At 45.0% G+C, this 23,703-nt stretch overlaps 1 pseudogene across 1 annotated transcript in view; it reads right to left on the reverse strand.

Moving 5' to 3' along the window:
* Positions 1-23,703, reverse strand: part of LOC311273243 (glutamate receptor ionotropic, kainate 5-like) — a 158,461-nt pseudogene that overhangs the window by 30,097 nt on the left and 104,661 nt on the right. Inside the window, exons 3-9 of the transcript XR_014624925.1 lie at positions 23,223-23,381; positions 11,884-12,048; positions 9,657-9,754; positions 7,164-7,329; positions 6,159-6,337; positions 4,262-4,315; positions 212-373 (exon numbers count right to left, since the gene is read on the reverse strand). The product of XR_014624925.1 is annotated as a glutamate receptor ionotropic, kainate 5-like (transcript). The remainder of the gene's footprint in view (positions 1-211; positions 374-4,261; positions 4,316-6,158; positions 6,338-7,163; positions 7,330-9,656; positions 9,755-11,883; positions 12,049-23,222; positions 23,382-23,703) is intronic.

Raw genomic sequence — 23,703 nt, forward strand, 5'->3', positions numbered from 1 at the left:
GGCTCGACTCTGGATTCTGCTGAAAACTGATCCAGCCTCAATAAACAAACGTGAACGTGAGATCTTATTTAGAAAGCAGTCAGCTGGGAGCCCAACAGCTGATTATCAGCCAGTGATGCTGAGGCATGAATAAGAAGAAGATGTTAATCAGTCAGCTCTTCAAATCAACAAAACAAACCCGGCTGCTCTCAGGTTCAGGTCCGGCTCTCACCGCTGGGCCCGGGTACGGGCTGATGTCGCAGCCTTCCCTCCACGACAGGTTGAGGCTCCTGATGAACTCCAGGTAGAAGGAATGGCTGCTGTTCAGCATGGAGAAGCCCACGATGTTGGACTGATCGTCCACCACGTCATCCAGCCGGAGCAGAGGGAAGTCCTGGAAGAGGAGAGAAGAAGAAGTCACATCTTTGTGTGTTTTATGTGAAGTACAGTACGATAACAGGCTGTTAAAAATAAGCAGAGAACGATGTAAGATGACAGCGAGGAGAAACTCCTAGACGAGCGAAGGATGAAAGAAGAGGAGGAGGAGGAGGAGGATGAGGAGGAGGACAGAAACAAACAGGCTGGACTCAGGTTGTCTTTTGCCGGCTGCATGACGTCAAGTTTAATTTCTACATTCAGCGCAGGCGAGCGGAGAGAAGAAAGGTTGGAAAGAAAGATGGACATCAAACGCTGGGGAATTTCAAACAGCTTCAAATAGTCCTTGAAGGCGAGTCGGTGTCACGCTGCGCTGCCGCTGAAACAAACCAGAATCAAACCGCTGCTCGGCCCGCGGCGGGCTGTGTTAGCTCTCCAACAGATGCTGACAATCAAACATTTAGCTTAGCGAACTTCAGCTGCGACGAGAATACAGGCAGCTTTAATACAGATAGTGAAGACTGACCGAGGCCGGACACTTCCCCTCCTGTCTGCTCCTCAGCTGAGGCTCTGAACCCATCGACTCACTCAGACACCTGGTTTCATTCGGGCCTGAGCACAAAGTTATTTTTATTTTTACTCTAAAGGAATCACGTTTTTGACGACTTTAACATGTTAAAAAACTCAGGAAACGCTGCACAAAATTCAATAGTGTGGAAATGTACGGATTTCGATTATGGGCGGGGCAAAATGTCTCGCGGCCATTTTAAATTTGGTGCTCATTTCCGTAACAAACTTTGCATCCAGCTTCAACACGCCTGACTTCAAACTTTGTCATTGACAGTTATGAAAGCTTGAGTTTTCGTTGAAGACCTTTTTTTATATAAATGTCTGTCGACCTTTAAAAACAACGTGTTTTCCAACTTATATCACAAAAAGCAGATCCTTCATCGGCCTGTTTTTCTGTGAGCTTTTGTATATTTTCTTATTAATCTCTTGCTTCCCTCCTCTTCGCCGTCCTTTCAGTAATTACTCTTGTGGTGCGCTTGTTTTTCCTCTGATGATTATGTAAAACAGGTTTCTGTCTTCTGGTTAATGTTGCTTTTGTGCTTATGCTGTTGTTTTTTTCCCTCTTGCGATTTGGGGAAAGAATAAAAAAAGGAGAAATCTGGCCGGTAGCTGGACGGACGGACTGTCATCATCATCATTTGGCTTCGTCTCCGGCCGAGTTAAAAATATTCTGGCACAGAATTTATCCAGTCTGCAGAAACAGAGTCTGTAGAGGGTACGAGGCAGAGAGGAGGGTTAGTTTTTAATCACCGTCGAGTCCAAAACATCCCGGAAGTATTGAGACCCTGGAGCCTCGGTGAACCTGTGTGAGGTTCGTTTCTTCACTCCTGAATCTCTCCGACATGTTTCCTCAGCGCCCTGTCGGCACGCCGCTGCTGCTGTTGTTCTTGTTGTTGTTGCCGGGGCGGTTGCCAGTTGCCAAATCAATTTCAGCTACAGCCAAGTACACTGTCAGACTGTGGGCCTGCCAGCCGTGACAAAGAGCTGTTGGCTGGAGGAGCTGGAGGCTGCTGAGGGAGGAAACACTGCGACAGTCTCCCCGAAGGACACCGGCGACTGCAGCAGCGTCCACACAGAACTCCATTTAAAAAGAAGCAGATTTTCAGCAGCCGGTGCGGTCGGCTCGGCTCGGCTCGGCTCAGCGCCGGTCCGGTCCAGACCCAAAGAGCAATAAGGAAAGATTTAGATTCTCTCCTGCCATATTGAGGAGAACATGACCATCATATATCTCCATACAGTTATTGATCGGTGACTCACTGATTGATTCAGTCAGTCTGAAGTCTGGGTTCAGATGCTGAAACTGACATCCTGGTTCAGAGTAACTAAATACATTTACTCCATTACTGTGATTCCTCTGCTTCACCACGTCTCAGAGGGATTTTCCAGGTTTTATCACATTGGCTCCACAGATCGACACATCCTGTCCGTCAGGTGTTTTTAAGCCTCCATGTTGAAACCTCGCACACAATATTACCTTTTATAACTTCTCACTGTAAATACCACCTGTTATATTTAGTTTTTTGTATTGAAGTTTACCTATTTTTCTCAATGTATCTGTTTTTGTTCTTATGTTATAACTTTGTGTCACAGGAAGTTAAACAACTTAAACTAATTAGCGAACTGATTGGTGAATGTAATATAGCTCTAATTATATATTAGGTGAGAAGCCTGATGGCAAGTATCATTAAAGTATCATAAAATCACAATACAGTAAAATATAAATATCACACTACGTCAGCACACATTATATTACGTTTGTTGTAAAAGATTTTATATCTGAGGTGAGTTTGATCTCAGTCTGGCGTCCAGGTGGCTTCACTCTGAAGGAAACGTGAGATCCTGAAGTCAATGAGCTGAAATGTAATGAAGTCGATCTAATGATCGGTTCGACCCTCGTTATAAACAGATTACAGCCGACGTGGACGCCTGATCTTCCGTCTGGTTCGGTCTCAGTGCTGCGGAAACCAAAACTAGGAGCTAAAAGAGGCTGAACAACTTTAAAAAACATTGATTATGCAGCTTCAGTCTGATGTTTGAATGTGATTAACTGAGGAATCATCATCTCTGGCAGCCTCCACCTTCTGGTCTCCGTGGTCTCGTGTCCAGACGGCGGCGGTGAACTCTACGTAACGTCTGTCACCTGAAACCAGCTCGTCTTGTCACAGTCAGCAGAGCGTGTTTAATACAAAGTTAAAGGTAGGTCAGAGACGGCGCTGCAGGAATCATTTTGGTTCCTATCCAGGGTTCTCCTGGAGAGAACGGCGCTTTCGCCCTTGGTTTTGCGAGCTTGGCGTGAAGTGCCCTTGTGAACGGCTCCGTTAAAGCCGGCGACACGACGGTGTTTAGAGACGAGGCGGAGATCGAGACGAGTTATTATCCACGCAAAGTCTCTTCGCACAAGGGCACGACACCGGACAGCGAAATTATAATGATGACAAACGACGGCGAGGCCGGCGTGCATCTCTGATGAGAGGAGAGCGAGGAGAGAGAGGAGTTATTGGTAAAGAGGCGAGTTACTGCTGGAAGTGAGGAGGAAGAGAAACAGGTGAAAATGTGACACCTGGAGGGTTTAAATTAAAGACGGGAGCCACAAACATCCTTAAAGGAGGAAAAGATCGACTGCAAGAACAAACTAAGACGGTGAGGGCTGAAAACATGGTGGTGTGGAAGGAAGGACGAGAAGAAAAGAAGGAGGAGATAAAAAAAAGTCTGGTGTTGGAGAAAAGAAAGGGGAGGAAGAGAGGATGAAGGAAAAGGACGTTCAGCAAGGAAAGGAGGAAGGAAAGAGCAAAAAGGAAAGGACACAAAAAGAAAGGACAGGAGGAAAAGGAGGAAAGACAGGAAGACAATTGAGACAGATTAGTGATGTTACTGATGATACTGAGGAGATAAAAAAATAGTACGATGTCTAGAAAAAGAAAGGGGAGGAAGAGAGAATGGAGGGAAAGAGAAGGAAAGGAAAAGAGGAAAGAAAGAAATGAGATGAGGAAGTGTTAGGAAAGGAAATGTGAACATCGGAGATGAAGACTTTAGGAAGGCAAGGGAAGGAAAGGGAAGTGGAGAGGACGATGGGACAGAAGAAAAGAGGAAATAAAGGCCTCCCTCCCTTTGTTTCCTCTTTTCTTCTGACCCTTCGTCCTTTCCTTTGAGGGACGAGGGATGTTGAAGAGAAGAGGTGCGGTATAGAAACAAGGACAGATGGAGAGGAGGAAAGGAGACGAGAGTAGAGGAGACAACAGAGTGAAGTACCTCTGGAGGACAAGACGAGTGTTTGCGTCTCTGTGAGGATGAATACTAAGAGCAGAAGAAGAGAGGAGTGTGTGATGAGAGCTCTTACCATGGTGGTCAGGATGTACTTGTAGAAGGCTGACGTCATCCCCAACTCGTTCGCCTGCAGGACACCACAGAAGAAGAAGAACAAACTAATGTCAGACAGGAAGTTCACATCCTCAAACTTTGTGTGAAGAAAGACGAGTCACCGCTTCTTAAAAAGCAGGAACCATCTGCTGGGTAGTTTGTCCCAAACTGAGACGATGATGTTTCACCCTGGCGGTCTGTGTCGGCGCTCTGCTTCTTTAATAACATGAAACAACCTTCAAACTGTGATTACGTCTCAGAGGAAACCTACAGGAAGTGTCAGCGATGAAAAAAACAGCTGGAAGAGGCTCAGTTTGTTCTGATTGGACCATTTGAAGGTGAGAAGGTGTTAAATTTGGCTAAAACCCGAGCGGCTCCGCAGACGTCTGATTTCTAATCGCTGGCAGGTTAAACGGTTTGTGTAACCCAGACGTCTGTAAACTTTTTAATTATATTCAGCCGAGCTTCAACCTTGATGTCTTCACGTCTTTTCACCTGCAAATCTAAAACTGACGCTGACTCAGAGCAGCTCTCTGCTCGCCGACGCCTCCACGACACACCGACTCGTCCACCTGCTTCCTGACGCCTTCAGGGACTTTGTACAAGCGTTTTGTGTTTTTATACAAGTACATTTTTGAATGCAGGACTACTGAAGTATTTTATATTCTTATATCGACTGGATACTCTTTAAATACGAGGCTGAAGCCTGAAGCTTAATCTGCATTAAATACTATATATTTCATAATAATGTCATTATTTCCACTGACGGTCTTTACCTCAGGTGAGGCGTGGCGCCTCCAACATGTCGGGATCCTGTTGATTGATGCCCAGTCAGTAGATTAATAAGTTATAGTCACAGACCTGATGATGTTTTATCTAAGTAGTTTTAGGGCTTTTATTTTGGAAGTGTGTCCTGATACTCGGCGGTGGCCTTAAAGTTACATCACAACACTTTTTAGGCGTTGTGCGATGTGCGATACGTAGCTCGGTATTTGTAAAATGTTCACTCGTAAATGTTCAGACTGTGCAACAACATCCAAGACCACAATATTTTTGCCCTACTTTGATTGAGTGTTGAGTGTTTTAAAGATAAATCTGATAAATAATCAACAGTAATGTGGATATAATGAGTCAGTGGGTGAAGACAAGTATTAGAAGAAGTAGAACGGATGTGATTTCTCTTTAAACTGCAGCTTCAGACCAGCTGTACTCAGACTCAGACTATCTGTACTCAGACTCAGACCAGCTGTACTCAGACTCAGACTATCTGTACTCAGACTCAGACCAGCTGTACTCAGACTCAGACCGGCTGTACTCAGACTCAGACTCAGACCAGCTCTCCCAGTTCAATATGTTCAAAAGTCAAGCTGGGGTTTGAACTGGAAACCTCCCGGCTGAGATCTTCAGATGAATCCATTAACGTTCTGCACACTGTGAGCTTCACTCTGCTTCATCCTGCCTGCAGGAGCTACTGAGCACTTTTTTTATTTTGTATTCACAACTCCTCAGACCTCCAAGGTTACCGGTGTGGAGTGGAATTACAACCTGCCAAGAGCTGGTAGATTTAGTTTGGGGCGCTGTAACGTCTGTCGACATCGAGCGGCCAACTTTGGCAGGAAACCAAGCCAAACCTGAAGGTCCTGTTCTACTCTGTAAACACCAGCGAGGAAGAAACAGCTCAGGAAATAAAGACGTGTCAGACAGACAGACAGAGGAGCAGGAGGCTGTTTCATTTCCTCTGATGTTCGTTTCCAGCCGGGCGGAGCTCCTCCACCGTGATGCTTGTGTCTGTATGTGACGTCTCTGTTAGGCTAAACTGGAGGAAGACAACTGTTTGTACTGTGTTTTGTTTGTAGTCTGCATTCACGCGTCCTGACCTTCCTGAGGATGTGGTAGGAGATGGAGGCGTTGGCGTCGATGATGATGGTGGCCACCTTGTCGTCACGGATCTCCTTCAGCAGGGGGGTCGGGTCCAGGCTGTCGTCCAGCATCCGCACCGACAGCGTCTCCCTGGAGATGAGGAAGCGGTGGACCAGCTCCTCCAATCGCAGCAGGCCTGAGGGGCGGAGTCAGGGAATCAGGAAGTGTGAATCAGTAAAAAACACAATCATGTTAAGTTACTGCCTTTGATTTATTGTTCAGGTATTAAAATAAAAAAAAATCAGAGTTAATCTAATAGTTCAAACACAGAAGAGACTTGTTTTAATATTTCCTCAGTAACTTTGAGAAGCTGCTGTTGCATCATCTCAGTTTTAACATTCAGAGCCGCTCGTTTCCTCGTCCGCCCGTGACAGAAGCAGCAGGCGCACCTCGACTAATCGCCGCCATAAAACGTTCATCACGCCGCCGCCGCTGAGTTTAACTGTCTGACAGCAGCGTTCACGACAACAATACGGGCCTGTTAAACAGTCAGCAGGACGAGGCCACGACTGAAGACCGAGAGCGTCTGCAGCCTTTCACAGCGACGGAGTTAAACTTTAACATGTGAATTTGCTCCTTTGTTGCCTGTAAACAACGAAGTTCAACTAAAAAGAAACCAGAATAAAAAGGAAAACTTGTATCATGTGGACGTATATGATCAAATATATATTTTTTAACATGCTACATTATATTTTCCAGTATATGTTTCCATATATTTGCTCTCTATGAGCAGTTTGAAGCCGGAGAGAGAGAGCGTGAGCGAACACTGCAGCATGAAAACCTGCTCGATGTGAACAAACTCAACTGGCCCCAGAACAGCAACATTCCTCCACTCAGCACTTCTCCAGGTATCACTGAGCGGCTGAACATCCACAGGCGAGCAGATAAACACGAGGCGCTGCGTTCAGCTCGTAAAGCAGCAGAGAGGAAGAAACCACCGAACAGCAGAAATGAAGACTCACACTCTGCCTTGGCGCAGATGAGGCTGGTCGTCGGGTAGCCGAAGGAGCGCAGGATGGAGCCGATGGCGAGGCTCAGGTCCTCGTTACTCGGGTAAAGAGTCACCGAGGCGAAGCGGAGGTACGGCAGCTTCGGGGTTTCCTCCGGACCGATCTTCACGTGAGGGATCTGAGGGAAACAGGAAGAAGACGTATGAGCTTTTATCATCCTCCATGTGTTTTCATGAACTGCACTCGTGGCCTGTTAATGTCTTTAATTGTCTTAGATTGTTTTTATTCTCTCTGCTTGAAGGATTTCCTCCTCCGGGACAATAACCATCTGAAGTCAACTGAGGAAAGACAGGAAGTATTGAAGAAGAGCAGGCATGAGAGGTGATGACATCAAGGGAACAAATATTCTTTTTAAAAAGAAATCATCAAACCGTGCAGGCTTCAGATAAAAAGAAATGAAAGCTTTAATCAGAATCTGACGCGCGCTGATAATCGAGTCTTTGTTCGGTTTCAAAAGGATATTGTGAGAACGGAACAAAGCGTCGATCGTCAGCGATATGTTCACCTCCGCTCACCACACGCTCATATCAAAGGACTCACTGACAACAGGAAGAAACATCCACTGAGGAGGAAACAGGACAGTTCATGCAGAGTCCAAATCAAAAGGGTTCATCCTCTGAGGAGACTGAAAGTGCTCAGAACATCTCTCAGCTGACTTTTCATCAGATCCGTTGGTGGCGCTGGTGAAGGTCAGGGGTCAAACCATGAACCCAGATCTCATGTTCATTTGGTTTGTAGTTGTGACAACATCTCTTCCTGACTGTAACTGAGGCGTCATCTGAACTTCACCAAACTATCTCTGGTTCTAGAAACGGGTCGATTCTCTGAGACTTGGTATCATCTGGTATCAGAACCAGCGGAACCATATTAATTAAGGATGTTGCGTCAACGAGGGGCCAATCCACGATGTTCCCATGACCTGTCGGATATTTCTGGTTGCAGCTTGGAACCAAATTTATAAAACTAGATGATTTGGCCAATCAGAACAACTTTAAACACTTTTCCCCTGAAAAGGTCGAACAACACTTTGCACAAACTACTTCTGGTTCTAGCGTACCACAGCCCGCGGACCTCTCTGGGGTTTAATATACTCCAACACATTTGGTTTTGTTGAGGCCAAAGGAAAATAAAAAGTTTGATTTTGAACAATTATGATTAAATATTGTTTGAAAGTGTTCACATACAGCAGAGACTGTAATCCTGAGCTGACTGGGTCAAACCAAATAGAAATCTCTGGGGTAACAAAAGGACGGCCACCTGAGACCTCACGCTGGAGTTTAAGTTATATTAAGGCTTAAAGTTATACATAATTAAGGGCGGGGCAGCTTTGAGTGACAGCTCGCTGCTGTCAGCGACCAGACTTCAATCAGCTGGACTCAGCTCCTCTTCTGTCTGAGAGACAGAGACGACCACACGAGCTTCACATGTTCACCGCCTGTATCCAACCTCTCAGTTTACTTCTGCTGCTCCACACACGTGGAAAAGCATCAAAAATGGATTCAGCCAAATGAAAAAGTTGTTGCACCTGAAACCGTCTGAGAGTTTTTTTTCATTCGTATCAGAGACATTTTTTAAAGCTGCTTGGTTTCACTTTAAACTCCAGAGAGCAGAGATCCTGTGACGGACGGCGTCTGCGTTTAAACTGAAAAATTAAAGACAAAATTGAAAAATTAATCAGATGAGCGCTGAATGAAGAATCGGGTCAGAGGCCAAATGTCCTGTGTGATCCTCCGCTCAGTGGTTTAACCCCCACGCACACCTGCAGAGGTTTAAAACGGTAAACTGTAATTAGCTCAGCTGGGCTTCACTCTGATCTCAGAGCTTATTTCAAATCCGAGCGCAGAATCCAATAAAACGAGACCCGTCAGGCAAAGGAGAGGAGATCAGGACGGCTCGAGGCTTAAAGGAGACGACTGAGGACGCAGGAGGACGGTGGGACACGTTAAAGCCTTTAAAGAGCTGCTGGAGACTTTATCTCACACAAATCCACCTCAACACATTCAAGTCACACCTTCTGAAACAGTTAATCCCAGTAATGTTATTTATCTTAATAACATCCACGCACAGTGTAATTCATCTTTTAATCCCCGACGTGCAGTTACAATCAGCAGCAGCAGTCGGTCTGACACGAGCTTTAAATAACTGAGAAAAATGGGAATAGTTTGTAAAACAGGTTGAATTTATTGTTGTTGCACCGACAGAAATACATTTAGTTTCGAAATATTAGTGTTTAACAATATATTCGTGGTAAACTCGCTTGCCTTGTGTCTTTGTGGGTGTGGTAAACATTTCCATGGTAACCGTGAGCTCCACCAATCAGAGACGTCGCTCTCTCACCTTGTGGTAAATCAATCTCTGATTGGTTCGGACATCACGGCTCATAATCAACATCATGTGATACGTGTACAGAGTAACAGTGCCGACGCTGAGCCGGCTGTGACTCACCTCCTTCTCCCCACAGATGTGACTGATGGTGGACCCGGAGGCGGGGCTGGAGGCGGGCCCGATCACGGAGACCACGCCCTTCGGCAGGATCTGACACACTGCGAGACACAAAACACAAGTTCAACTGAAACATCCAGCGGTTACAGATAAATACGATCAGTCGGTGTTTTCTCTGCAGCGTGGGCACCGGCTCGTCCCGACGGATGAACAACGAGCTGAAACTCACTGTGAAGCTCCGGTAAGTGTTCAGTAACAACACTTATTTATTCAGCACGGACTGCAGCTGACGAGCATGGTGTGTTATTATTATTTATTGGTGACTGTGTTTATTCATTGAATTGAGAATGTAAAAAACATTAATTAAAATTCTGTCTCTTTTATTTTCTTTAATAAATTAAAATTAAAATGAAATTGAAAAGAAATGAATAAATAAGAAGGGAAATCAGTCGAGCTGCCGAATTTATAATTTGAATATTTTTTCAAAAACCCTCAGAAGACGCTCCAACAACAAGAACGAGTCAGAACATGAACGCTCCTGAAGAAAAACAAAACTTCCTGTTTGGCGCTGACTGATAAATAGTTCTGGTTTCCATTTTCTTTCTGCAGGAAACAAAAAGCTTCAACTCATGACGAGCTTCAGAGCAGAACAAGAGGTCCGATCTGTTTTTTGAGTTTGAAATAACTTTATTTCTGTGATCAGGTTTAAAGAACCGTCTGCACATCGATCTGATTGTTTCTGCATCAACATGATCAATATGGATTTTTCATTATCGTACTGAGGTTTTGTGTGTTTGTCGTTTGTCCTGCACAATTTGTGTCTTCCTGAGCGTCCTCTCAATTTACAGTGTGTGTGTGTGTGTGTGTGTGTGTGCGCTCTGACAGAAAACACTAACTGCCTCTCTGTCGGGGAAGTCTGTCTTTGTGCTGCCGGCGGTTCATAATCGATAAACATCCACAGCAGGCGCTCGTGGCTCGAGCTCTCCGGTCACGATGACCTCCGCTTCACGCCGACGCTACACCCCTGAATCTGTAAAACAAGCTCCATCGTCCGTCCGTCCTGCCGTCTGTTGTGTGTGTGTCTGCCTCCGTCATGTAGAAACACTACAAACCAGTTTAAAATGATCCTGAATTAACTGGTCTGTGTACGTAAGGATGGCTGGAAAATACTTCGATCAATAAATCCCTCGCTGGTGACGGATTCACGGTTAAAATCAGGCTCGGTCTGTGAAACTCTTTCTCACTGCATGAAGCCTCTTTGTTAGAAACTTCTGTCGAGGTTTAAATCGTCCCCGTTCAGGAAGTGACCTTCAGATTTGGTCTTGAATTTCAAAGCGGTCTCACTTGTAATATTCATGTCTGTTCTCCTCGATCGATAACCTCAATAAATGTTTCAGCGTCAGACCTCCGAGTCTCGGAGGTCACAAACAGGTTCCCGAGACTAAAAGGCTTTTATTTTGCCTCGTCATTCCTCAGTCAAGTGTGCTGAATGTGATTTAGTCCCATGCAGACCTTGTAGTAACTAGACGGTCGTCTGCCTAAATCTCCAACCTGTTTTGCTTTTGTAACTCCAGTTATCTTCTGAATTTCAGCGACATGAAGCTTTGAACTGTCGCCTCATTTGACCCGATATGAGCGTCTATGCACGACCTGCAGCCAACGAGCGTTAGAGTAGAAATGATAACCCGCCCTCTCTTCGCTCCTCTCTCTCCTCAGCCACTTACAAGACATCCACCATCAAAAAAATAATTAATCAATTCATTGATTGTGAGCGTGAATGGTTGTCACCCAATGTCAGCTGGGATCGGCTCCACCAGATACTGGATGGATGGATGGATGAGAAGAAACTTCAGACCTCCTAACATGACTTGGAGAGGTGCTGCAGGATCATTTTTCATTCATTTTCAGGTACTTTTAAGCACCTTTAACTTGGACCTTTCTGTTAAACAGGTGTGACATTCAAAGTGAAGGCTCACCGAGTGCTGAAGAACCTTTCGCACCTGATTCACTATTGACCTGCCTCGTTTAATAAAGGTTGATGCTCTAGTGCTCTGCTCTGCCTCCTCACACAGAACTCTTACTGAGGTTAACGCCGCTGAAAATGTCAGCGTGAGGAAACACTTTCAGCCAGACGAAGAAGATGCAGAAGAAGAAGGAGAAGAAGAAGAAGATGCAGAAGAAGAAGGAGAAGAAGAAGAAGAAGAAGGAGAAGGAGAGGACGGGGACTTACTGGTGTCGGTGGTGTCGTACTGGGAGTCCTTCTGCAGCTCGTAGACGTCCACCTCCACCCTCGCCTGGGAGGAGCCCTCCATCAGACTGTTGATGTTCTCCCTCGCCAGAGCCAGCGCCAGACGCTCGCCACGACCACACACTGACTGGTCATCCAAAATGGCCGCTGAAGGGAGAAAGGTTGAGAGATGAGGATACAGCCGGACCCTGGACCCTGGACTATGAGATTGGAGTTAATACGTGGAAAGTGTTTTCATATTTGTCCTGTCAGACGTCTATTTTTGTTGTTGTCAAGTGGAGGAACTTTTCTCTGCATTAGCATTTTGTGTTGGCTGTGGAGACGTCGCCCTGCAGCTACAACACTTTGACAGCCAGCAGGCTATTTATACACAACTCCTCATCCCAGTGACAGGATTTGCAGACCGCACACTAATATGCGTGACAACCGCTTCATTGTTTTGACGGTATTTTTGGACAAAAGAAGAGCATTCAGGATCCTGTCACTGGAAGACAGGGGAACAGAAGCAGGACTGACGACATGCTGTTAGCGATACATGATGAGATTTAAAGTCCTGATCACAAATCTCAAGATAAGAGATAATTACAAGACTTTCATCATCTCTAAAACTAACCAGAGGAGACACCAGCGGACTGATCAGACATATGTTCAGTCATCAGTTGTGGAAAGTGACTGTACTTGAGTGACATTTTGAGAGTTTACAAAATTCAACACGTTGTTAGAGATTTAATCTAATCTAGTGTTTCCAAACCTTTTCTGGCTTTTTGTCTCCTCGTCATAATTTACACGTTAGACATTTTCCCTCAAAACCACTCAGATGTTTTCATTTCAATAACCACTCGAGCCTTGAGGAGGCTACATTTTTGAATATTTCATAAAATAAGCAAAGACGGAGATGAAAACATGAACAGGAATTTGTGTGAAAATTTTACAACCCCTCACACTTATATAGACCACAGGACCACAGGGCCACAGGACCACAGGGCCACAGGACCACAGGGCCACAGGACCACAGGGCCACAGGGCCACAGGGCCACAGGACCACAGGACCTCAGGGCCACAGGGCCACAGGACCACAGGACCACAGGACCATCCGCCTCGAACAGCTACAGAAGCAAAATGCTACTTTCACTCTGTTGCATCATTATTAAAAGGCACAAAATGTCAATCAGAACAAAACAAAAGACGCTTGGATTCATCTTCACTCCTGTTGATCAGCCTGACTGCAGCAGTGATCTGGAGGTGTTTCTGTTCTGTAATGTCGACTGCTGACTGGAGCTGGACAGGAAATGGACTTTACTTCATGAACGTTACGTTACAGAGAGGAGAGAAAACCAGAACCAGAACCAGAGTCTCTGCTGAGTGCTGACTTCACTCAGAGCTTCACCTGATGTGCAGTGAAGTAGTCTGGCTGTCTGGGATGAATGAACACTCGTGCAGTAACGGGAGGCAAAAACTGCTTCGCTGGCTGTGAACTCACCATTAAACAACCGCTGCTGATAAAACTCTACCTGACGTGACTCGGACACAAACGCTGACAGTTCGGGCGATGTTTCAAAGTTTTCTTCGCTTTATGTTTCTTCTTGTTCCGACTTCCTTCCCTCTGACTCTCTCCTGGAAGTTATAGCGACAGGCTAACCTTGAGGAAACGTGGATTTCTCTGGTTTAAACATCGTTCAAACATCTGGATTATGTAAATAAACAGCTTATAGAACAAAGGTCGAGTGTTTTCATGGATCCATAACGACCATTAACTTATTGTACACCTTCTTCTGTTGGATTTTTTGCTGGAAGTTTTGCTGAAACTACGTCTCTACTTTGACTTAAGTTGGATTTTGGATGCAGGATGAAGTATTTTACGTGGTTGAAGTGGTATTTTTAACCAATGAAAGGATCTGAGTGTTTCCATCAGGCTGGAGGTTTTTGAGCGTTGAATCAGGAGAGTGGTGCATCTCTGCTGCGTTGTTCTGTCATTTAAAGTGCACCAGGAGTAAACACAGGAGTAAACACAGGAGTAAACACAGGTGAGATCAGATTTGTATTAATCCACACACACTCTGACTTCTATTACATGTGATGTACCAACATGGACTCGATGCCTCGTCCTTTAAACAGGAAGCGGAGCGTTCGCCGCAGCTGCAGCAACTAAAAGCGACTCGTCATCGTTTCTATTTCCTCACTAGAAGCAGCGACGGGCGAGTACCTGGTGGCTGTACAGTAACACCTGCCATGTTTATTTCTGTCGACACCTCCCCGCTGACTCGCCTGCTTTGAATACTGAGCACGCTGGAAAACATGCAACCGGAGAGCATGCAGAATGCAAACGAGGAGAAGCAGATGGAGACGCAGGCAGAGCAGTCAGGTAGTTTATTACATGAAAAGTGCATCGAGAGGAAGATCACATTTTAATAGCAGCGGGTAAATAATGTCTGCTGCTGCAGCCTGATCTGAGAGACAGATGAGATGGTTTAAATGCAGGAGAAGGATAGAAAGATTTCCAGGACTTGATTACGAGCATTTACATGCATTTCTTTACAGTGTAATTCATCCGTCCTCACGTCCCCGTGCGAGTGGACGCTCAGCTGTAACGCCGCAGAGCAAAGACGCCCAACAACAAGACGAGGAATCAAAGTGAATACGTTGCTGAGGCTCAGTAACAAGCAGAGCGAGTGCTGCTGCTGCTGCTGCTGCTGCTGCTGCCGGGTTTGTTCTGGATTTGATTTGTGTTTCTTAAATAATTAACGCCTCTCGAGGCGGAGTACGAGGCGATTTATCGTGTCCTTCCTCAAAAGGACTGTTGTGGGTTTTTGCAGTTTAGGAAAACACAAAGAGAGGCAGGCGGCTCCTGTGGAGTCATCTGATGCTCTGTGAATCGTCTCCTCAGGAATAAAACTGCAGAGAGGATAAAGACATGAAGACGTGATGTCTGAGGGTTTGTGTTTGAGACCTCCAAGACACTCACAGCGTTTTCTCTCCGTGAGGATTATATTCATAAACGACTAAATGGTTTTAGCATGTATGTTTTTGAAGCTAGATTGTGTTCACTGGAAACGTTTTGTCCAGAGAAGTGATGACAGGTTGTAGGGTGGAGGATGTGCTGTGCTCCAGGAATAGTTTGATATTTTTATCAAACTATTCAAGGTCGACATTTGTACCAAACGTGTCACATCACGTTCACATTATATGATTATGAGCCACCTTTCACATCAGGACAGCCGACCGCAGTTTGAGTCACACCACTGCGTATTTTGAAGGACGTTTCAAGATGGTTTTTTTGGTGACCAAAACTGGCCATTTTTCACAGGAAGTCAGGAGAAATAGAAAATTCTCATCTTAACTTATCTGTGGTTTTGCAGAAATATACTCAGCTAACATTCATTCTGGTGATCGGGTTGCTTTTCTCTGCAGAACCAAAGAATTAGGCTCACTTAATAAAATATAAACTGACATCTGTTAGTGTTTTAACTTCACACTCACAAAACTGAGAGAAGCTGAACTTTAAATTTAACTGTTGGATAAATTAAAAAAACAAAAAGAAGATTATTCCTTTTAGTTGAGGAACTTTGTCGTATTGATACGAGACGATGTTTGTTGGAGCCTGAAGAGACGGAGAGGGCGGTATCTTCCCAGAAGGCCCGGCGCTCAGAGAGAGAGAGGAGGGGAGGATGAAGATGAGAGCGGAGATAAAGAGTCTTCTTCAGCAGTGTTCAGACATTATCTCTGTTTACTGCGACCACACACACACACACACACACACACACACACACACACACACACACACACACACAGATGAAGAGCAGTGATACCAGCGGGTCAAACACTTGAACTCTGTCCTGAAATGTTTCCTCCGGTCTCTGTAATGTGAGCAGCTGTGAGCGGCCATCTTTGTTGTTGCTGCTCACAGAACTGAAATAAACTCGTGTTCGCGTCAGTTAATACAAATTAAATGTTTTTCTTTCATCCTCACGTCCTCCTGCTCTGTTTCTGCTTGTGTTAAACTCTGTTTCCTTGCTCTCCGTGACAGCCTGTTCACCCACTCGCAGCTGTAAAAAACAAATTTCTAGATCAAATTATGCCGTTTCACTTTTGTACTCCGGCGCCGAGACGCCCGCCGCTCGTTCTGCCCGTCGGAGCAGAAACGTCACCTCGTGTTTATGTATTTAAGAGGAGCGTTTTGTTACCTGAGACACGGCGATAAAGCTGCTTTTATGGAGGCAGACGGAGGTTTCACTTCACCCCTGGAGGCGGTGAGAACTTCACACAAAAAACTGACTAACAGGTTTTCTTGTCACTTCCACCTCTGAGCTTCATGCGTTTGACATTCTTTGATATGAGCGTGGAAGCGTGGACTCTGGGGGCCGCAGGTAGGTCGACAGATTCAACGAGACAAGACAAAAAACAACAACTCGCTCCGTCGGCCCGGGGCACCAATCACAGCGCTGCAATCCTCTGGTGGGCGGCTGTCCTTCCAGAGGCAAACAAGACTCCTGAGCGCACACGGTGTTCACAGTGCGTCCATGTTTGAGTGGATATATCGGTGTTTTTTAAGAAAACTGCTCCCTGCAGAGTTCAGTTTCTCCTGCAGGTAAAAGTGAGAGCTCAGACACATCCGAGTCCTCTCGTCTGAGGAAGGTTTAGACTTTCACATGAAATCTGGATCATTTCGGATATTTTAAGGATTTGTCCTAAAATATCTCACCACGTATCGGACGGTTTGCAGACATTTGGTTCAGACAGTCGTCTTCCCCTCTGGATTAATTGCAATCCAGAGAAAAGGAATTCGTTTAGCATCATCAGATCATAACCCGACCACGGAAAACAGACAAAAGTCACCACCATCTGTAGTGATGACACATTTTTATGTTATTAGCAACTTAAAACTACTGACTGTGTCTCTGTGGATCCCTCCTGGATATTTACCTCCCGGCTGGTTCTTTTAATCACATGTTCTGATTAATTATCTGCAGGTGCTTGTTTTAAACGGAGCTTCAGGTCCGGTGAGATGATCCAGTTTCCAGTGCTGATGTGTCCCAAACTAAAAAAAGCATACAGTCTGAATATGAGACGAGAGTCGCAGCCTGCAGTCGTCGTTTGAGCCGTTTAGCAGAGACACTTTGTTAAAGTGGAGCCGCCGGCTGTTTGTTAAACGTTCCTTCAGATTAAAGCTTCAGGCCGACGCAGGAGTTGTTTACTTTTCCTTTCTCTGCTTTTATTCTGACTGTTTCTTCTCCTCCATCGCTGTTTCTGACCTTTAATATGCAGCTGGTGGCTTCAACAGGCTCTCAGGTCGGACAGAAGAACAAAGTTTCATCCACTAAACGCATGAGATGTATATTCACTTTTGGTTTCCCTCCAGAATGAGACGTTTGCCTTTTCAAATAAGTTCTGACACCTTCACTTATTAAATGACTTTCGCCCTAAATTCTGAAAAATGAACTTTGAGCTAATTTTTAAAGGATTAACGTTGGAGCCGTCCCGCGGTGACAAACTACCTTTGCTTCTCTGTAGTTTGAGATATTTATTGATGAAGTTGAGTTAATGAATCCTTCAGAGTGACTGATGGCTCAGGTTGAAACCAGGCTGGCGGTTTCCAGCTGCAGCTGAAGGACACCGACGCTGCTGAAATGTTAAAATCCTTCACTACAATATTTATGCTCTCCACTTGATTTTTTAATCCTGCCGGAGGAGGAAATGTCTGATGAAGATTTATTTCAGCCTCTTTTCATTTTCAACACCATAAGTCACCACTTTGCATCAGTGCAGGGGGTGGACACAATAACACGAACAGCCGCGCAGTGTGACGCAATCCTCAACACTTGGCTCCTGGACCTGTGCGTCACTGCAGCCGGGTGAGAAATGAACCAGCAGCGAGATAGTCACAAGAGACCGATGTGATAAAAGAGCTCGAACCAGACATCAGAAGAAAAGAGACAAAAAGTTTACTCACTGCAAAAAAGTTGTAAAAACTCATTTTCAAGGCAACTGTCACTAAAACTGAAGAGTTTGACTTGAATCTCAAAGATTTACTAGAAGCCGCTGAAACTTCGGTGTTTGTCCTCAGAGGTTAAATCGCCGTCAGATTATAGCCGACGAGTTCGGACACTGCAGGGTCACTACTGGCTGTTGACTCTTGAATTAAAGTCAGATATACAGTCCGTCAGACTTTACATCTTTGTGTGAATCAACGCTTCTTGTTTCTGTTCTGCTGTCAGCGTCTCTGAACACTAATTGTCTTTCCACAGGAAGTTACTGACGGCCGGAGACCTGCAACATAAACGCAGAGCTGCTCTAATTACAGTCGGATGTGATCTGGGTCGTTTCTCAGCGTGACAGCGATGAATCTGCTCGTTAAACGTATGTGATTGATAATTAGCGCTGACTCATTCTTGTTGTGTGATTTGATTGCTGCTCGTGTGAAGTGTTGGCTGTGATTGCAATCTTTGGAGGGTTTGTTTCCACGGAGGAGACGCAGGGCTGAAAGTTGTCTGAGGACACGGACTGGACAGATTTCTTGCTTTTATAAGTCAGTTTTATTTATATACCGCCAATTCACAACAGACGTTCTCGTGAGACTTTTTAACTCGATTCATCGGCTCGTACAAGTTTTTTGTTCCGTGGTTTCAAAATGTGTTCGGTGTTCGTTATGATGTGGTATCATGTTGTGTCTAAACTGGTGCAAACATAATCTCAAGGCTAGAGATTACGTTTGCACCAGCAAGTCCCAAAAGACCAACAAGTCACAAGTCAAGTCCAGAATCAAACCTAACCAGTACCCAATGAAGTTCTAAGTCCAGATCAGCAGGTCCCAAGTCATCACCAACATATAACAATCAGGCTCTAAATCAAGACGAACAAGTCCAAAGTCAAGTCCCAAGTTAAGACCATAGATTCAGTCATACACACTGAGGAAATAACATCAGGGGAAAGTTATTCTAATAACAGTACATGAACACCGTCGATGACGACTGATGATGTGTGAGGGTGTTGAAGGGTCGTCACATTTCATGACTGTTCTGATGGTAAAAACTGGAAACAGGATCTGGACCTGTAACTCTGTTTTTCTTTCCCATGATGCATCACGTGGCTGTTTAGAGGCTCGGAAGGTCAGTTACTCCGTGTTGAGGACGAGCAGTTACCTCACAGACGGTTCGTGGTGGAAATGTTGTCGCGTCCACATAAAATAAAGACCAGAGAGACGTGTGGAGGTATTTTCATCTTTTGCACCTGCAGGCGTCTTATCAGTGTCAGTTTGTCTGTGGTGATTGTCTGATGTTTGGAAAGCTGCCACAGCAGCAGGTAAATCTGCCCGACAGTATTCACCACTGAACATCTTGTACCTGCATTTCCCCACCGTGACCTGAGTCCTTGAATACAAAAAAAAACACTTTATGCAGTCCCCTTTTTTAACTTTCTCTGCGACTGAATCATGAACCTTGTAAATTTGGTTTGAGCCGAGTGTGTTGGAGTGGAACTAAATCAGATTTTCCACCACCTGAAGAGAGAAATGCAGCTGAAAGGAAACATTCATGCACCTGAACACAGTCGAAAAAAAGGATTTTGGGCTGAATTTGAACACACACACACACACACACACACACACACACACACACACACACACACACACACAAACACACACACAGACACTTTTTTACAAAAGATTTTTTTCAACAATCTTCTTCTTTACAAAAATGATGAAAGTCTTCCTTTCCAGAATCCTCCTGTCAAGTTTACATACAGAACTCCCTTGAGAAAAACGTTGATTTAAGAACAGTTACCACTGATGTAATATAGATGAACAACTAAATCTTTCATAGTCACGTTTGATAATAAACTGTAAAAATGATAAAATCTCTCCACTCTCATAAATAAGTCAGATTTTATTCAAACTGCTGGACAACATATTTAAACTCGGTCAATTAATTCTTCTGTTTTGTTGAATCTAATTTTTATTCTTCAACCTGCGAGAAAGAAGAAATATAGTAAGAATGTGTAGAGGACGTGTTAACAGAGAAACGTAAATGCATTTCAGTGCACACCTTCAGATCAACAGGTGTGTTGGAGAAGACCGAAGGCCGACAAAATCAGGAGAAAGACTCCTGACACTGTCCACTTCAGTTGTAATTAAGTTTAATGACAACGTTTGGTACTTAGACCTTCATCAGGTGATGGTTATCAAGATAACCTGATGAAGGTCTAAGCACCGAAACGTTGTTGTCATTAAACTTAATTACAACTGAAGTGGACGGTGTCAGGAGTCTTTTTCCAGAAGAAATTAATTAGAAATGTTAAGTTGAGGTGTTTGATTTCCCAATCCTCTCAGTCCTTTATATGAAAAGTATAGAAAATGTGTTTTATCTAATTTTTTTTAAATTAATACACAAAGTGTGTCTTCCATGATGCTTTTGAAATTAACCGACCAGAACAAATTTCCGTATCGTTCCTCGATGCAGCCGTCAGAACTGAATGTGTCCTCACCAGAGCACCAACTGTGGATCAACCCGGCACTGGAAATAGTTCCCGACAGAAGCACAATGTTTTCCTACTTGATGAAACTACAGTGAGGAACTTGTTTTGGTAATTAATACATTTTTGAGACTGAATTACTGAATGAAACATGTTTGTAGGCTGAGAGCAAAAACAGGAAGTCAGGACTTATTGAGGGACGGACTAACACTGGGAAGAAAAACAGCCTTTTCCTTTCATGACGGGCTAAAAGGCTTCAAATCCTTAAATATTTACAGAACCAGTTCTGTCTCTGATCATCTCTCTCCTCCAGAACCTCGTCTGTGAGGCTGAACTCTGACTTCTGTTATTTTCACTGCATCGGACATGAAACGGCGTGTTTGTGTTTGTGATGTAAGTGTGTGTGTGTGTGTGTGTGTGTGTGTGTGTGTGTGTGTGGGGCAGTCAGCTGGTACTAATGGAGCAGTGAGAGGTGAGCCATTACACATGGCCAGGCGACCCGGTTGCCATGGCAGCCTGCATATAAGTGCCCGACGGTTTTGCCGAAGCCCCGCGTGATAAAAGCGCCGGGGATTTGAAGTCGGGGCCATCGGGGCCGAGAGAGGAACATGAAACGAAGCCTTATCTGCTGCGAGGAGAGAGCTGAACTTTTCCTTCCAATGTTAAGTCTCGTCTCATTGGAGTTAATCTTCCTCTGCGGGCCCGATGAGGACAGGAAGTGAGAGGTGCTGATAGCAAAGCGGCGCTCGGGACTCAGCAAAGAAACGTGAAGGGAAGCCACGGAGACGCTCCACGACTCCTGATCCAGTTTCTGCAGAGTTTATTTGAGCCTACAAATGATCCAATGTGGGACAGAAACAGCATGAGGAGCGAAGAAGAAGAAATGGAAACGCAGAGCGAGCGAGCGGCGGAGACAAAGGGAAACCTCGAGGGGCTCGTAAAACGGCAAACAAAGCAAAGAGATAGTGTGAGAGGAAGCAAGATGGCAAACAGAGACAGCGGTGGGAGGTGGAACAAAACGAGGAGGAAACTCAGGAGGAGAGCGACACAAACACCAGAACACGAGGAGTAACGAGCGCTTTAAATAAAGGAAGAGTGTTTTTATCTGTTAACACGTTCTAACAGGAGGACCAACACAGAGGAGCTGTTTATATCCACTGACACAGAGAGGATTCTGGGTAAATACTGCTACTATACTACTAATACTACTATGACAGTGTAGCTGGAGGTGAAGGGCCTCATTTATTCTTCTAATGACGGTTTAACAGATAATTCAACGATATATCGAATGAATCCCCGAGACCAACAAGACCAACAAGTCCCATCAAGACCAACAAGTCCCATCAAGACCAACAAGTCCCAACAAGACCAACAAGACCAACAAGTCCCAACAAGACCAACAAGTCCCATCAAGACCAACAAGTCCCAACAAGACCAACAAGACCAACAAGTCCCAACAAGACCAACAAGTCCCATCAAGACCAACAAGTCCCAACAAGACCAACAAGTCCCCATCAAGACCAACAAGTCCCAACAAGACCAACAAGTCCCCATCAAGACCAACAAGTCCCATCAAGACCAACAAGTCCCAACAAGACCAACAAGTCCCCATCAAGACCAACAAGTCCCATCAAGACCAACAAGTCCCAACAAGACCAACAAGTCCCCATCAAGACCAACAAGTCCCAACAAGATCAACAAGTCCCAACAAGACCAAGAAGTCCCCATCAAGACCAACAAGTCCCATCAAGACCAACAAGTCCCAACAAGACCAACAAGTCCCCATCAAGACCAACAAGTCCCAACAAGACCAACAAGTCCCAACAAGACCAAGAAGTCCCAACAAGACCATCAAGACCAACAAGTCCCATTAAGACCAACAACTCCCATCAAGACCGTCAAGTCAAAAGTCAAGACCAGAAAGTCACAAGTAAAGTCCCAAAAGACCAACAAGTCCCAACAAGTCCCATCAAGTCCAGTAAGTCCCAAATGAGCACCAAGTTAAGACCAACAAGTCCCCATCAAGACTATCCAGTCACAAGTCAAGACCATCAAGTCCAAAGTCAAGTCCGAAGTTAAAACCATCAAGTCCCAAAAGTCTGAATCAAGACCAACAAGTACCAAGACTTGAGCGAGGACCAACAAGTCCCAATCACTCCCCGAGTCAACACTAACAAGTCTCAATCTAGTCCCAATTCATGATCAATCAATGCACTTGTCAATACTGACAAGTGCATCTTCAATTCCCAGTTCATAATCAACAAGTCAAGTTCCAAGTGAGGACCAACAACAACACGTTGCTGCTGTCCACCCACTCGACTGTCAGCAGTTTGCATTGAAAGCAGAAGGTTTGTAAACAATATGACAAGATTTCAAAAACTTCTGAGACATAATGATGCACAAGACAAGCATAAGACTCAATCCACATAAAGAAAACTGATCCCAAAGCCCCCAAAATATCAAGCGATACTGTCTCTGTGAATGTTTGACAGTAAAAAGCCAGACTCTTAGCTACACAACACGTGCTAACTGCACACAGGTGTGGTGAGATGAAATTATGAGAAACGCAGAGTGAGCGGTGGAGACGAGTCAGGGGAGTTATTACAGAAGTGACTATAAAACATGAATCTGTGAGTCTTTAGGATCTTTTCATGACTTGTGGTTGTGAAAAGATGTCAGCACTGTCCGACCGGTTCTGTTGTCTGAAGCATGAGAAAAACGATTGTGAGTGTATGCAGCGTTTCTGTATTTAGACTCAAACAGCGAACAGTTTTAGGTATTAGCTACACCAGTTGTTACTGCAGACACACAGACAGACACTGTGGGATTCAAACCCGCGTCACGGTGACGGTACTCACCCATCCGGAGGGCAGAGAGGGTGTTGGCCTGGCTGAAGGAGAGCGGTGCCATGGTCAGCAGCAGGACGACGACGTAAATCGACAGCAGCAGTGCTGGCAGAGCCGGCATCTTCCACTGCTCCTCATGGAGAATGGTCTGCTGGCTGCCTGTACCGCCACCTGCAGGACAGGGGGACTCATTACTACGACATCCACAACACATCACATCACCTCCCACATGTCACATATTCAGCCTTTATTTTAGATTTAAGCTGCTGCCAAACATCCTCGTTTACAGGCTCGTTTATTAGCTCAGCCTCATCAGACGTACAGATGTCACTGCTGACAGTCAACACGCAGCTGTGACGCCGCCGCTGTATTAACACACAACTTACAGCAAACACCTGGCACATCACAGTCACACTATGAGCTGCACGGCATGTCAGTGTGGTTATCAGAGGAAGGAGAGGACAGAGGCAGACCACATACATTCAGTAAGTCA

This window comes from Pagrus pagrus (assembly GCF_965226575.1).
Source record: "Pagrus pagrus genome assembly, chromosome: 17".
Lineage (NCBI taxonomy): Eukaryota > Metazoa > Chordata > Actinopteri > Spariformes > Sparidae > Pagrus > Pagrus pagrus.